Genomic DNA, 8,848 nt, shown 5'->3' with positions numbered 1-8,848 from the left:
CACCACGCATAAAATGGGGATGATAATATGTAATTGGGTGTTTAATTTTTTTTAGACAGAATTTAAAATAATGCATGGGAGATGCCAGGGACCCTGAAATAAATGGTGGTTTCTACGAATATTCATCATGCAAGCCGGGATGTGTCCGGAGGAGGGGCAGTGATACAACTTGGAGGCGGTGTTTGCCGGAGGTTAGCAGGTGGGCGACACCACTGGGAGAATGGGGGATGCAAGAACGCAGGAGGCGGGTGGGGGACGGACCTGAGAACACTGGTTCCTTCCATCCGAGTCAGCCTGGGTAACAGGCGTGCAGTCGGTCGGGGCCGCGAGGCACCTCGGGCCATTCCTGCTTAGACCTGTGATTGTTGGTCACAGCTACGGAGACTTTTCCTGAGATCAGAAGTGAACTGAACTGCAGTGAAATGCAAAGAGGACAGTGTGAGTCATGCATTTCTTCCTCCTCTCCACAGGATAGTTCTGGGCAAACCTCACCAAAAAACAAGGCAGTTAAGAAGTAAATAGCAGATTCTGGCTGTGGAGGATCCTGGCTGTCATCACATGCTGCAGGTTTTTTTTTTTTTTCCCCATACCCTGGGTTCCAGCTGGGATGAAAGCTGTTAGCCTGCTCAGAAAAATAATTTGGTTCCAAGTAACGTGCTAACTCCATTCCTTTGAAATAAAGATCACGGATTCAAAAAATCAAAAATTAAAATAAAACCCCTTTTTTCCCTGTGACTTGTTTCCTAGGTCTTTCCCTAACTTTGGTTCTTTCACTCAAATGATGGTACCTCCCGATGTCTCTTCTTCCGTTCGTCCTTCCATTAAGGGATTGCTGAAGGCCGCGCAGGCTCAGGTGTCAGCTGGAATCTGACCGACCAGTTCCTTCTGGGAGTGCAGGGCACCTGGCAACGCTTTCTCTCCCGGTGTTGTGTGCGGCCCTTCTCAGGAGAGACACACCCTGGCTGTGATACACAATATGAGGCATGTCCAAATCCTGCAGTCCAAAAAAATATTTGTTGCGTATCTGAAATTCACATTGAACTGGGAGCCCTGCATTTTGATTGGCTACATCTGGCCACTCTGCTCGTACCCCACCGCCCTGTGTTAGGTGCGCGGATTTCCCTGTCTGCCTGGCAGCTGTCTGGTGGTGTTTACCGGCAGCTCTAGGTGCTGTGTGGGTCTGAGTCTTCAGCGACCAAACCTAATAGCAGGAGCATCAGATTTATTTATTTTGAAAACACTGAAGCAGGGCCCTGATGCACAAATACAAAAAGTCAATTTTTTTTAGAGTCTCCACGTTCTCTCCCCATACCATTGTCAGATGCTAACAGCTGTGTATGCTCGAAGAGATGTCTTAAGCATTTGCAAGTTACGTCTTTATCCTGCCCCTTCTCATTTGCACATGCAACGGGTGTTACATACACTGCTCCTCTGCACTTGACTTTCTTGCCTCAGCAAAGGGGCTCCATGTATTTGTGCATCGGCACGTGAAGAACTTGCCTTTCTTCACAAACACAGGGATTCTTTTCATAGGAGCAGACTGATTGGTTGAACCAGTTTCCTGAGGACTACACATTGGTTGTTTCCGGGCTCCTTATTAATACAGTTTTAACATCCCTCATGCAGAAATGCAAGATGTTTGAAAATCAGAAGCTTTCTGAGTTCGGATGTGATGCTACAAGTGGAAATTCCCATATATTGAAACTTTGATTAAAGCACAAAATTATCTCAAATATATATATATGTTTATATATATATAAACATAAGTGAATTTCATTTTTTAAAGATTTATTTATTTGAAAAAGTTATACAGAGAGAGAAGGAGAGGCAGACAGAGAGTGAGAGAGAGAGAGGTCTTCCATCCGCTGGTTCACTCCCCAGTTGGCTGCAATAGCTGGAGCTGCGCCGATCCCAAGGCAGAAGCCAGGAGATTCTTCCGGGTCTCCCACGCAGGTGCAGGGGCCCAAGGGCCTGGGCCATCTTCTACTGCTTTCCCAGGCCATAGCAGAGAACTGGATCAGAAGTGGAGCAGCCAGGTCCTGAACTGGCGCCCATATGGGGTGCTGGTACTGCAAGTGGCAGCTTTACCCACTATGCCACAGCGCCAGCCCCAATTTCATGTTTCAACTTGAGTCCCATCCCCAAGAAATCTTATGACTACATAAAAATGTTGCAGAAACTGAAAAAAATCAGCAATCCGCAACACTTCCAGTCCCAGGCTGTTTCAAGGCCTCGCCCAGGCCAGCAGGCTGTGTGCTGATCTAGGCAGCAGGAAGAGGACAAGAGGAGGAGCTTCCCCAGAAGTACCCGGGACAGTTCCTCTTGTAGCGCACTGACCAGAGCGGAATCCTGAGACCACACTGAGCTGCAGGGGTGTGTGCGTGTGTGTGGGGGGGGCATTGGGAAATGCAGTCTTGTAGCTGGGTATCCTGGTGTCCCAACGAGTAATCCAGTTTTCTTACCAAGCAATAGAGGAGAATGGGCGCTGCACCAGCGGTCTCACTCGGTCCTTGTCTTCTCCTGTCCCTGGGAGCTCCCTCATTACTTGCTGGGTACATTTTGTGCTGGGCCCCTTTCCCACCCCATCTCTGGGTCACCTTGTTGCTACCTCTCATCCCTTCTCTCTCCTCATCCCGGAATCAGTGATGTCATCCCAGAATGCAATTGGAGTGAGGCTTCTCATGGTGGTCTGGGAGACGGAGAGGCAGTGAGGGTGAGGACGGGACCGGGCCAGAAATACTTACCCTACTCATCTCTCGGGATGTTTCAGAAAGCCTCTATGTCAGAATGCCCCTGTTAAAATAGCTAAGCCTTCCTTGAAGATGATAATTAGAATTGTATTCTCTCGTACAAAGGTCAGTTATGTTTGTTTTAGAGAAAAATAGGGAACAAAGATAAGAAAGGGAGAAAAAGAAAGCACTCGTTCTCACTCCTTTTTGCCTTGTGGGACTTTGCCTTTGAGATCTTTATGGATATAAAGTTGCAGAGTGAAGGCAAGGATAAATGGGCTGGCACTATTTCTATGTAACACTGTGAACTTGTTCAGCCTCACTTTAAAGTCCTATTTTGCCGCTCAGATGTAACTTTTCCTTTGATCAAAGTTAGGAAGCTAGGCAGGCTTTCCATGTGAATTCTTTAAAAATATTCTCCCCTTTAATGAGGACAGAGAAGAATAAAGAGATGGACAAAAAGCAAGCAGCAGGAGAGAACCCCGGTGTCTCAAGAGAACTGGGCCATACAGAGACTGAGTGATAGACAGGAACGGGTCTCAAGCCATGCAGGGCGGAAGTCCTCGCTTCCTGGGAGTTGGAGGAAGGGTGGGGGTGCTGAGGGGAGATCTTGAGACCTAGAACTCTGGAATGCACTGCCCTAAGCTGTAAAATGGGCTGGTAAGAGTTCCTGCCTCCAGGGATTTGTTGTCAGTGGACCAAGTAAGATGATATGGGGGTACTTCAACTAGTTGAAAATAATGGAAATAAAGATATGTTTATTTTGGCCGTCGCCGTGGCTCAATAGGCTAATCCTCCATCTAGCGGCACCAGCACACCGGGTTCTAGTCCCAGTTGCCCCCATTCCAGGCCAGCTCTCTGCTGTGGCCCGGGAGTGCAGTGGAGGATGGCCCAAGTGCTTGGGCCCTGCACCCCATGGGAGACCAGGAGAAGTACCTGGCTCCTGGCTTCGGATCAGCGTGGTGCGCCGGCCGCAGCGCACCAGCCGCAGCAGCCATTGGAGGGTGAACCAACGGCAAAGGAAGACCTTTTTCTCTCTCTCTCACTGTCCACTCTGCCTGTAAAAAAAAAAAAAAAAAAAAAAAAAAGATATGTTTATTTTGCTGTAGACAATTCAAGAATCTTGTGTTTTTTTTTTTTTTTTAAGATTTATTTATTTACTTGAAAATCAGAGTTACACACAGAGAAGGAGAAGCAGAGAGAGAGAGAGGTCTTCCATCTGCTGGTTCACTCCCCAGATGGCCGTAATGGCCGGAGCTGTGCTGATCCAAAGCCAGGAGCCAGGAGCTTCTTCTGAGTCTCCCACACAGGTGCAGGGACCCAAGGACTTGGGCCATCTTCTGCTGCTTTCCCAGGCCATAGATAGCAGAGAGCTGGATCGGAAGAGGAGCAGCCGGGTTTCGAACTGGCGCCCGTATGGGATGCTGGCGCTGCAGGGGGCGGCTTTACTTGCTACACCACAGCGCCGGCCCCTGTACTTTTTTCACAATATTTTCCAGGAGTTTTTGAAGGCTCCTTGTTTGTATGGATTTCAAGTATTTTGTACCAAAATAAACATCTTGAAATTTCATTTTCCACAAACTTTTTTGAAGTATCTTTGTATTTGTCTACGTGGAAGCATTATTTAACCCATAGGCATTCAAAGAACAAAGCCTCTAAGCTCTCAGGGCAGAAGGGACTCTTGATGACCATTGGTCTGGGTGCCTGTTAATGTGGGGGAAACGGAGGCCATTGTTTGGTTCTATTAGTGAACCAAGCCAAAGGCCTTCGAACGGGGAATAGGAAATGCTTTTGCGGCTGAGCACTGTGGGTCTGCATGGAGGTAATGACCATGGATTGCTTCTCAAGTACAATGTGGTTGTGAAGCTTGTACCTGCCAGAGAGAAGTGGGGTTGGGAGTTTGACCCATGGACTTACGCTGAGCTGCGTCTGCCCCCAAGAGGCACCTTGGCTTGTTTTGCCTGAAGGGGCTATGTGGTACAGCGGGGCCCTGCTCTTCATCGTGGGATTCTTGGCACACTCTGCCTCGTCAGAGATGTGATTCTGGGCCCAGCTCCTGGGCAGCTGAATGGAAGTTGGTCCCTAGTGCTGGCCACTCTTCTGCCTTTTGTCAACCTAAATAAATACAAACGGCAGACAGAGGGAGTCTCGAAAGAATAATGATACTCGGGAGCAGAACACAGGGCATTGCACCAGGAAGATGTGTGCTGCAGGAAACCACAGGTGTACTCAAAGAGGTTGGGCAAGGGCAAGTTTTTAAAGGCAAAAATGAGGAGATTTTGTAGCCATCATTTTTTTTAATTTACTTTTTATGTTATTTAATTTTTTAAAATCAAAGTAGCTTTCTTCATGACTCCTGTATGTGTTGATGTGGGTATTTGTTGGTTTAGAAGATCCTGCCAAGTAGTTTTCTGAAGCGCTCACAGCTTTGCTTTGGTTTTGTCAAAGGAGAACTCTTAGGCCCTGTAGGAGGCCAGAACACTCAGTGGGCTGGGGTGATAATGGAGCATTGCAATCCAAAGACTGTTGTCTGTGCCCAGAAATGGCGATATTACTGATCATTTCGATGTGTGATGGGTGGAAAATTCCGAGACTTGGCCACCTTGCTCATTCTTTTTTTCTTTTCTTTTAACAAATTATTTTATTTATTTGAAAGAGACTTAAAGAGAGAGGTAGAGCCAGAGAGAGAGAGAGAGGTCTTCCATTCTGCTGGTTTATTCCTCAAATGACTGCAATGGCCAGAGCTGAGCTGATCAGGAGCCAGGAGCCAGGAGCTTCTTCCTGGTCTCCCACGTGGGTGCAGGGACCCAAGGACTTGGGCTTTCCCAGGCCATAGCAAAGAGCTGGATGGCAAGAGGAGCAGCTGGGGCTTGAACTGGCGCCCATATGGGATGCTGATGCTGCAGGCTGGGGTTTAACCCACTGCGCCACAGCACCGGCCCCAACCTTGCCCATTCTTAAGCTTCTCCTTGCAGTGTGCTGCTTAGAGATGAGCAGAATGGAAGTCACTCAGGCCAGTCCCTCCCACCGTCTTCCAATGGTTCAGCAGTCGTCTTTGACCACAAACATCGGTCTGAGGCTCAGCAGGCTGGGCAGCTGGGCGGCTAGTCCTTTTTGTATACGGTTGTGGTGGCCTGGGTCACGTGGTTCTGGTGGGATCCTTTGTGATAGTTGATAGTGACTCCCAGGCATTCGTGGGTAAGAACCTTTCTCGTGAGCTTGCAAAATTTTATTCACTGACTTAGTATTGATGCAAAACTCCGTTTTGATTTGACAATGTGGCTTTCATACTTTGTTAGGGAGTAGTCCATGGCTGCAGATGGGAGAAGCCATCCCTTCTCTCCACGAGGGAGAGGGAGTTATTGGTGGCAAACTGTTTGTGGTACCACGTGTTCCTCCTCTGGGATTGTAGGCATGGTTCTCACTGCTTCTATCCTCTGCTTTACCTTAGCCAGGCTGGTATTCTGATGGCCTCAGTCATTTTTTTTTTTTTTAAGATTTCATTTATTTATTCAAGAGCTAGAGCTACAGATACCGAGAGGGAAAGGCAGGAGAATGGTCTCCATCCACTGGTCCATTCTCCAGATGGCAGCAATGGCCAGAGCTGGGCCTTTCTCAAGCCAGGAGCCGGGAGCTTCTTCTGGGATCTCCTACATGGGTGCAGGGGCCCAACACTTGCGCCATCTTCTACTGCTTTCCCAGACCACAGCAGAGAGCTGGATCAGAAGAGATGCAGCTGGGACACGAACCAGCACCTATATGGGATTCCGGGACCACAGGCAGAGGCTTAGCCTACTCTGCCGGAGTTCTGACCTGGCCTTGGTCATCTTGACCCACAGAAAGGTTACACCTGCTTCTTGACTTCACCTTAGGTCACCTGTCTTCAATTCCTACCTGGTCTCTTGGTCCAACTGAGTTAGACAATTCTAGATCCTTGGAAGCCCCCTTCCTTCTCCCAGGCGTTGGCCAGTGATGGTTCTAGATTGGGCAGCAGTGTTGCTCTGTGTGCACAGCAGTAGAACCCCCAGCCCAGTGCAGCCAGAGGCCGTCTCGTAATCTGAATGCTGATGAAAACTCAAAAGCCAGGTCTAGCGGTTCCGACACCCCTTTCCAGGAATGCTGCAGCCTGATTTTGTTTGCAGGCTCCTGTCCTTTCCAAGGCCCTCCTGCGCTCCCTCAGGCGCCACCTAGTTCTTTCGCAGCTAACGGAGAGACTTCTGTCCAGGTGTTTCCCACTGGTTTTCCTCCACGGTGCTCGCGGACATTGCTAAGTACACCACCATGTTTCTAGAAAGAGGGCGGGGGAGGAATTTTGTCCTCTCTTCAAAGGCTGTGTGTGCGATGGAGGGAGCAGGAATGCGGGGTGGGTGGGCCGGGAGAGGCTGGGGTGAATGGGATGAGAACCTGGTTTACCCCAGCGTACCAACTTGCAACTCAGAGCACGGTCTGGACGCTCCTCAGGAAACCCTTGTCTAGGTTTTTGGAGTATGAACTTGTGTGTTTCCACCTGGGAGCCTTTGCTGTGTAACTAAAATAGCAAGTGCTTGCCGTCCGGGCCTCTGAGAACTGTTTTTTTTTTTTTTTTTTTTTTTTTAGCCTTGGGGCAAATCCGTTATTTATTCATTCATTCATTATCATTACTGATTCATTTATTTATTATTATTGATGATCTTTATTTTTTATTTATGGTGCCTTTATTTCATTTTCTTTAAGGCAGAGATAATAATATTATCTGGGTTGTTGTGAGGATCACACTGAGAAAAGTACCAGGCAAGAACTAAGTGCTGAATTCAAGACTCAAAGATGATAAAATGCACTGTTATTTTAAATACCACTAAGGAAGAAAAAAAACTCGCTCAAATCAAGACACATTGCTTTCTTATAATCTAGAATATTTATCTATATAGAAAGAGATTTTTGGGAGGTGTAGATTTTTGTCACATATCACTCCTTTTTAAAAATTTATTTTTTAAGGAATATATATTTCGTAAGTACAACTTTAGGAATATAGTGATTCCTCCCATCATACCCACCCTCCCACTCACACTCCCCCCGCTTCTCCTCCTCCCTCTCCCCTTCCCAGTCCTATTCTCCATTAAGATTCATTTTCAATTAACTTTGTAAACATATCACTCTTGAGTAACAAGGAAGCGTGATACAAAGTATCCCTAATATCCTTATATTCTTAGTCCATTTCTGCCAAGTACCTTGTCAGTGTGGTTACTGACGTCCGAGTCTTTCCATAGGATGTTGCCTGTGCCATCACGTGGAGGCGGCATCTCTCAGGCGCACTCTGTGTTGTTTTGGGGTGTCCCTGTTACTCCCTGGCACCAGCTCTGTGCTGTTGATGGTCACACACAATCAATAATATCTATTTCCTCCCTGGCGCTTGGCCAGCTTCAGTTATCAGACATCCTGATATCGCAGATGGTAAAATGTGAAAATATTTATAATTGATGAAATACAGCAGTGTGCCTTGGCCCATGATTTCATAGGTCCAGGCATTGGGAGATCTGAATACACAAATAGAGCATGGCCAGACCATGTACAAGAATAGAAAAGCTCACTGGGGAAGCCAGCCTGCGCTGTCAGCCTTGCAGGGTGCCTGATTTCTGTCTCCAACAACAATCCACAAAGCTAAGTGATCACTGCTGTAATGGTCAGCCCCAGATGACCAGGAGTGGATTAAGGGACAGCTGCCCTATTTTTTCCCCCATTCTCAGCTTGCAACCCACCATAGACATCAGTTATGCTGCCCAACCCAGCCCCACAGAAGGGAGGGCGTCTGCAGCTTCCCGGGCCAACACCTCCAGTGGGGGCACACCCACTTCTCTACCTGCCTGCCTACCTCCACCACAACTCGAGTGATGGTGGCTGGCTCCCCTGCGATGACCTGCTCAGAACAAATAGCCTGGTTGTTCTCTTTGGTTGGTATCTGTTTATTTCCACGGCTTGTAAGAGGAGCAAGGGTGGATCCGTGTGTCTCTTCCCTTTGGGTGTGTGGCTGCTTGGCGATTGCACCGTGAAGTGGCCAAGACTCTCCCACTGCCGTGAGTCAGCGGTAGAAGTGTTGTGTGTTTCCACATTTCACTTCTTCTCTCCTTCCTTCCTGTCTGTTT

At 47.9% G+C, this 8,848-nt stretch overlaps 1 protein-coding gene across 7 annotated transcripts in view; it reads left to right on the top strand.

Moving 5' to 3' along the window:
• KIAA0319 (KIAA0319 ortholog) overlaps positions 1 to 8,848 on the top strand; it is a 90,632-nt gene that overhangs the window by 16,910 nt on the left and 64,874 nt on the right. For 3 of the 7 annotated variants that reach the window (XM_070074335.1, XM_070074333.1, XM_051855009.2), the window contains exon 2: positions 56 to 199. The exons of 3 other annotated variants lie outside the window; for them this stretch is intronic. The gene's annotated coding sequence lies outside the window, so the exon portion shown is untranslated. The remainder of the gene's footprint in view (positions 1 to 55; positions 200 to 8,848) is intronic. One more of the 7 variants, XM_051855008.2, reaches the window with a different exon arrangement.

Source organism: Oryctolagus cuniculus, chromosome 5, assembly GCF_964237555.1.
Source record: "Oryctolagus cuniculus chromosome 5, mOryCun1.1, whole genome shotgun sequence".
Classification (NCBI taxonomy): domain Eukaryota; kingdom Metazoa; phylum Chordata; class Mammalia; order Lagomorpha; family Leporidae; genus Oryctolagus; species Oryctolagus cuniculus.
This window is presented reverse-complemented; position numbering and strand designations above follow the sequence as displayed.